Source organism: Vombatus ursinus, unplaced genomic scaffold (genome assembly GCF_900497805.2).
Source record: "Vombatus ursinus unplaced genomic scaffold, bare-nosed wombat genome assembly UNPS02015255.1, whole genome shotgun sequence".
NCBI lineage: Eukaryota > Metazoa > Chordata > Mammalia > Diprotodontia > Vombatidae > Vombatus > Vombatus ursinus.
Window position 1 is genome coordinate 26,189,042 of NW_020955033.1, and position 7,716 is coordinate 26,196,757.

General features: G+C 38.1%; 1 pseudogene; it reads right to left on the bottom strand.

Moving 5' to 3' along the window:
- Positions 1 to 3,424: 3,424 nt before the first annotated feature.
- LOC114031766 lies at positions 3,425 to 4,209 on the bottom strand (annotated as a pseudogene).
- Between the last annotated feature and the right edge of the window lie 3,507 nt (positions 4,210 to 7,716).

Genomic DNA, 7,716 nt, shown 5'->3' on the forward strand with positions numbered 1-7,716 from the left:
GTCGGACAGCTGGTTAGAAAGAGATTACAGGTGACTCTTTGTTGGCACTGGGTACAGCTGGTACTGATTGGCAACTCTATTGCCCATTTGTAATTCTGGGTTGTAGTTCCAGGCTGGAGAGGTAGGCTGCTGGTTAATCTCAAGGGAGTAGGTTCATAGTCATAGTTCCAAAGCAAAGAGGAGCACTAATGCTTGCAGCTACAAAGGAAGAGCTCTTTCTGGATAAAGACCAAAGCACAGACCAGGAGAAAAGTGACTGTACCTCTTCCAGTATCACACCACCTTGAAAGTACCAAAAACTTGCAGATCCCCAGAACTAGCTCTGAAAACAGTAGCACAAAAAAGCCTGAAGCTTGTGGAAGTGACAGAGGAAAAATTGGGAAAAGAAATGAGAGTGATGCAAGAAAATTATGAAAAGAGAATTAATAGCTTGGTAAAAGAGCCACAAAAACAGTTGAAGAAAATAATACCTTTAAAGCAGAATTTGCCAAATGGTGAAAGAAGCACAAAAATCCACTGAAGAAAAGAACTCTTTAAAAAGCAGAATTAGCCAAATGGAAAAAGAAATACAAAAGTTCACTGAAGGAAAATAATTCCTTAAAAATTAGAATTGGTGGGCAGCTAGGTGGTGCAGTGGATAGAGTGCCAGCCCTGAAGTCAGGAGGACCCGAGTCCAAATCCGGCCTCAGACCAAACACTTGACACTTACTAGCTGTGTGACCCTGGGCAAGTCACTTAACCCCCATTGCCTAAAAAAAAAAATTTAAAAAAAATTAGAATTGGGCAAGTAGAAGCTAATGAATCCATGAGACATCAAGAAATAATAAAATAAAGTCAAAAATGAAAAATAGAAGAAAATATGAAATACCTCACTGGAAAAACAACTGACTTGGAAAATAGATCGAGGAGAGATAATTTTAAAATTATTGAATTATCTGAAAGCCATGATCAAAGCAAGAGCCTAGACATCAGATTTCAAGAAATTATCAAGGAAAACTGCCCTGATATTCTAGAACCAGAGGGTGAAATAAAAATTGAAATTATCCACAGATAACCTCCTGAAAGAGATCCCAAAATGAAAACTCCCAGGAATATTAGATACAAATTCCAGAGCTTCCAGGTCAAAGAGAAAATGCTTCAAGTAGCCAGAAAAAAAACAATTCAAATTTTATGGAGCCACAGTCAGGATAACACAAGATTTAGCTACTTCTACCTTAAAGAATTGGAGGGCTTAGAATGTGATATTCTGGAGGGCAAAGGAGCTAGAATTACAACCAAGAATTATCTACCCAGCAAAGCTGGGTATAATCCTTCAGAGGAAAAAATAGATATTCAATGAAATAGAGGACTTTCAAGCATTCCTGATGAAATGAACAGAGCTGAATGGAAAAATTGACTCAAGAGAAGCATAAAAAGGTAAAGATGAAAAAGTATTCATGAGGGACTCAATAAAGTTAACCTGTTTGTATTCCTATATGTGGAGATGATACCTATGTTAGTTGTTCAGTCATTTTTCAGTTGTTGTTCAGTTACGTCTGACTCTTCATGACCCCATTTGGGGTTTTACTGGCAAAGATACTGAAGTAGTTTGCCATTTCCTTCTCCAGCTAATTTTGCAGAGGAGGAAACTTGGGCAGAGTTGAGTGACTTGCCCAGGGTCACACAACTAGTAAGTGTCTGAGGCCACATTTAAACTCAGGAAGATGAGTCTTCATGACTCTTGGCCCAGCACTCTGTCCACTGTGCCGCCTAGTTGCCCTATGATATAACTCCTAAGAAATTTATCATTATTAGGGCACTTAAAAGAAGTTTATGTAGACAGAGGACATGGATGTGAGTCTATTATGTTGGAACAGTCCCCCAAAAAATGAAGTGTTGAGAAAGGGAAAAGGGGGAGAGATAGTAGAGGGAAATTTTTATGACATAAAAGAGGTGTGCAAGGAAGAGCTTTTACAATGGAGAGGAAAATGAAGAGGGGTGGTAGCCAGCAATGCTTGAACTTCACTCTTAATGGAATTGGTTCAAAGAGGGAAGAATACACACACACACTTAATTGTGTATAGTAATGTAACTCACCCAATAGGAAAATAGAAGAGGAAGAGAAAAAGAGAAAGGAAGGGGTGATGATAAAAGGGAGGGCAGATTAAGGGAGGCAGTGGTGAGAAGCCAAATAGACTTTTGAGGAGGGACAGGATAAAAAAAGAGAGGAAGAAACAGAAGAAAATGGAATGGAGGGAAACACACTATTAATAATCATAACTTGAATGTGAATGTGTTGAGCTCACCCATAAAACAGAAACAGATAGTAGAATGGATTAGAAACCAGAATCCAACAATATGTTGTTTACAAAAAACACACTTGAAATAGAAAGACACACACACAGAATTAAAATAAAATAAAAATTTAGTCTAATATTCTTCACCTAAAGTAAAAAAAATCAGGGTAATAATCATGATCTTAAACGAAGCAAAAGCAGAAATAGACCTAATTAAAATAGATAATCAGGGAAACTACATTATGCCAAAAAGTAATGAATGAAATAATATCAAATCAATGAAGTAATATAAAAAAATTTTGCAGCAAGTTTCTCTGATAAAGACATCATTTATCAAATATATATTGAGTATAGAAGTCAAATTTATAAAAAATAAGAGCCATTCCCCAATTGATAAACGGTCAAAGAATATACAAAGGCAATTTTCAGAAGAAGAAATCAAAGCAATCTATAGTCATAGAAAAAATGCTCTCAATTGCTCTTGACTAGAGTAATATAAATTAAAATAACTCATACCTGTTAGAATTAAAACCTCACACCTATTAGAGATGAAAGGTGCTGGAGAGGATGAGGGGAAAATAGGTACACTAATGAATTGCTGGTAGAGTTGTGTACTGGTCAAACTATTATGGAGACTAATTTTAAACTATGCCTGAAGAGCTATAAAACATTGACCTAGCAATACCACTACTAGGTCTGTATCCCCCCCAAAAAACATTTTTTTTACCACAATAGGGAAAGTAATTTTTATTAAATATTCAAAAGCAGAATAAATTTTAGGATACTAAAAAAAATCTGAGTTCTTCAAATACCATTGTACTCAAATAAATTACATAAAGAAATGTAACTTTTATAAAAATATAAAAAGCTCATCTCCATATGCAGAAGGTCTTGTTTTTTGACTGTTCTAATTATTTCATTATTTTTGAGAAAGCAAGATTCTTATCAATTGATATCATTCATGCTTTGCAGGTGCTGTTTTGTTAAGAACTAGGTTTCCCCCAGAACACCAATTTAAGCATCAAATGCTTATTTTTGAGTGTTTCATTCCGGTGTTACTCCTCTTCAGTACACAAAACTCCAGGAAAGGAATGCTGTCACATTTACACTGTTCTCAAACTATAAAACTATAAGGTATTATCTGTCTGCTATCGAAAGTTAACAACCTTGGCTACTAATTTTTTTTGTTTTTGTGGTATGGGAGTCTTCAAAATTTCTTCATAATCTGCACTCATCCCTTCAGTCCAACGACCAACTGTGACCATGTTATCTAAATTCTGATTTTCAGGGCAATCTTTCTTAAAATGTTCCACAGAACCACAAAGTCTACAACCACCATCTTCAGCATAAAGTCCTTTAGGATTATCAGGACAAGATCTAGATAAGTGTTCCATCTCTCCAGAAATGAAACATTTTGCAAAAGGAAATTCTCCCATAGCTGAGTCTACTTTGGCTTTGCATTTGGTTATTTCATGTTCAGTGGACCCACATCAGTGCCCATATCTCGAGGACAGCGGGGCAGTCTGCAACTCCTTGCCCTTGTTTTCTGCAATGATAAGAAACTTGTGCATTTTTCTTTATTTTTTGTCTTTTCAATCTCCTTCCTTCTCCATGACTATCTTTTTTTGAGAGCTGTTACTATTTCTCCTCTTATTTCCAAGCTATCTGCTGCTGTCACCTTCCTATTCTGTCTTAGTTATTCCCTGAACCTATTTACATCTTGACTGGTGTAAGATGTTTTCTTTTTGTTTTTTGATTGGGGTGCATCATTCTTAAGGGAGAGACCACTGGAATGAAAGTGTTTATCCTTTTGTAGATTTTGGGTTGCTCTCTCCGTAGAACCCTTCTTCATATCTTCCCATGATGTTGCCTTCAAAGCCTTCTTATTGTGTGCTGTGTGGGTTCGTGCCCACCGGGTCATGGTTTCAACCAAGGTACCTCCAGCCCCCACCTCCAAGGGCTCCGTCGAGGAGCCTCTCCAACCTGCCCCAGTGGGGCCGAGCACACGGCCTGGCCTGCCTCATGCCTGCTCCACCCAAAAAAATTTCTTTAAAAAGGAAAAGGACCTATATGTACACAAATATTTATAGCAGGTCTTTTTTGTGGTGGCAAAAGAAGGGAAATCGGGGGGATGATCATCAATTGGGGAATGACTCAACAAGTTGTGGAATATGATTATGATGGAGTTCTATTGTGCTATAAGAAATGATGACGTGGTTGTTTTTGGAAAAAAAAGATGGCAAGAACTATGGAAAGTGAAGTGAGAAGAGCCAGGAGTTCACTGTGTACAGTAATAGCAATGTTGTAATGGTCAACTGTGAAAGACTTGGCTACTCTGATCAATACAATGATCCAAGACAATTCCAAAAGACTCATGATGGAAAAATACTATCAGTCTCCAGAGAGAGAATTGATGAACTCTAAGTGCAAATTGAAGTATAATTTTCTCATTTTCTTTATTTTTCTTTCATTTTTTGAAATACGGCTAATAAGGAAGGATGTTTTGCATCATTTCACATTTTAATGGATATAATTTTGCTTGCCTTCTCAATGGATGTGGGAAGGGGTGGGAAGGAGAGAGAGAATTTGGAACTCAAAATTTAAAAATAAAAGAATGTTTAAAATAAATAATATATTAAAATATTTTTAGAAGAGTATTATTCCTTGAAAGGACTTGTAAATCAATTGTCCTAAGTCTCCATTCACTATTCCTATGACTTCTGAGTCTAAAACATCCCTCCCTGGCCACCACTCTCCTAAATAGCATCTAACAAATGCTTTTCATTCATTTATCTTCTAATATGCTATTTGCTTTGACTTTTGTACTAATTAATCAACAATCTGACTACATATAGACTGATTCTGAAATTATCCCTATATTGAAAAGCAGTAATTTCCTTTTTCTCTTAAGTAATTTAATTTCACTTTTTCATATGACATCATGTACACTATAGTTTCCACCTCTTCACTGAGAAAAATGAAAATCTAACTCTTCTTGATGGAAGTATTCATAATATATTGGCACATAGTAATCACTTAATGAATGGTTTTCTTTCATTCTTCTTCTAACATATTATTACCTTTGACTCTTGACTACCATGAAATGATGTTACATGTTGCCTTTAGTTTCACAGAATCACATAATCTCCGACCTGGAAGGGGGTTGGAAATGATCTTGCCCAACTGATACATAAGCAGGAATCCCATCTCCAATATACTAGACAAGGGGCTAGACAATCTCTGCTTAAAGACTCATTAAATTCACCAAATGAAGATTTATTAGGAACCTGCCACCTCCTTGGTCGGCCCACCTGCTTCTGGATAGTTTTCATTTTTAGGAAGATTTTCCTTATATCAAATCCAAACCTACCTCTACGCAACTTTCATAGGTCGTTCCTCATTCCAAATTCTGAGGCAAAATAGAACAAGTCTTATCCCTCTCCTACATGGCAACCCTTCAAATACTGGTAAACACCTATCATATGTCTTCTAAGTCTTCTCTTATTTAGCTTAATATCCCGAGATCATCTCCTCAACAAATTCTGTTATAGTTTGGCCCTGAGTCTTCTTACTACCCTGGTTGCCTTTCTCTGGATCCCTTACAACTTCTCCAGGCGTACGATGAAGAGTTGGTGTTTGGTTTTGGTTTAGCAATATGGCCACTGGGTTCAGATCCTGTTGGGGCGTTGAATTAATTCAGAGTTCACATGACATCACTAATCACCTGGTTGTGTGTCATTTGAACTTCAGCCTCCTGGCTGCACGTGTACAGGGTGACTAACTTTTCATCAGGCCTCAGTAGCCTTTCTCACCATTAGAGGGAGCACAAAGGCTGAAAAAGTCAGATTTCTTTGCCTTCCTCCACACTGGCATCTCAATGTTTTTGCTCGTTCTATTTCATCAAAATGGCATGAAACTCAAAATTTGCCCCTCTTTTGAAAGAATATCATACCCCAAATTCTAATCTAGGAGACGAAACATTAAACTATGGAAATTATATTGATTCTAGTCTCCACTCCTTTGGGGTAATTCATTCTCTCTTCACTTTGAACTGATCAAATCAAACACGAAGAAAATGGAGTACTGCAGTTTTAAAATACGTAGAATTAAGGGGATTAGGGAAATAAACTTTTTTATACCTCTTCAGAAAAAGGTATCAATACTTATATCTATTTTGTCTTCCTTTTTCCTCTCTGATCATTTACACAGTTGAGAGTAGACTTCCTATACACACTTGAGGCTCATAGAGAGTCATGGGAGAAAAGGGTTATTTACTCCCTCACTTAAGGATGAATGTACATAAAACAAGTATCTCAGGCAGACTAATGCAATCAATAACAGGATTCCTAGTTCCTTTAATTCTCTGCAAACTCTGGATTGAAGATGATTGCAACATGATGTCTTACCATTACCAATGGAAATGAGTGCTAGCCCCTCAACTGTCCTCTGCTTCTCCCCCCGGCTGCTGTTGGACATGGATACTCAGTCACAAACCAGTGGAATGCGTCCATGTCATGGCAAACCACTTCTATGAGAAAAGTAACCAACTATAGTCCTTTCAATAGGATGCATCTAGTGGGAGCAGTGTGTCATCCTGCCCACTGAAGGTAGGGAATGGCTACAGCACTAGTGGAGGAGGGGGTAGGCTGGGACGGGTGGGGGGTCCTGGGCCAGGCTTGAGTTACAACAATGGCTCCACGTCTGCTTATAGACGTGACAGTCACCTCCACTCTTTCCCTGGCATTTCATCTTTTTGTTTGAACTTCTTTGCAGCTGATAGTAGAGAAGTCTTGGCCATTGCAGCAGCTGGATGGGTCACTGCCCCGTCCCTATACGGGGGACAGTCATGGTCAACACCGCAGGACAGACATGATGATGAGGCTGGTGATGCACTATGACCCATCTGCAACATAACAGACAATGAAGTGCTTTGGTTTTTTCTTGACTGGCTGGGGTGGGGGTGGGGAGCTGCTTTACAACATGTACTTCCTAGTGGGCAAAAGGATGAGTTTATAGTCTTGCCACAGGCCTTTCAAACCAATGGCACCATTGCCATTTGTCCTGCCATTGTGGCCTCAGGACCATTGAGCCTTTCCATCCACCCTGCAGCTGGCCTTCTTATATAAATTGCCTTCCTCAATTAGAATATGATTTCTTTGAGAGGAAGGATTGTCTGAATTTTCTATTTGCATATCCAGGGCTTGGTACACAGTAAGCATATAAATGCTTCTTTATTCATGCATTAATTCATTCTTCCTAACTGCTTCACTGAGCACTGTTAAGCACAATCTCAACCCAAGATTTTCAAATGCTGGAGTTTATAAAGTACAGCCAGTGTCCCTTTTATTCTGTCCTTTCACTTACAGAGCTTAGTTCTACCTCAAGATAGTTCTATTAAAGTCAGGATCTACCATGACTTGCTCCCCATTTTTATTTCCTG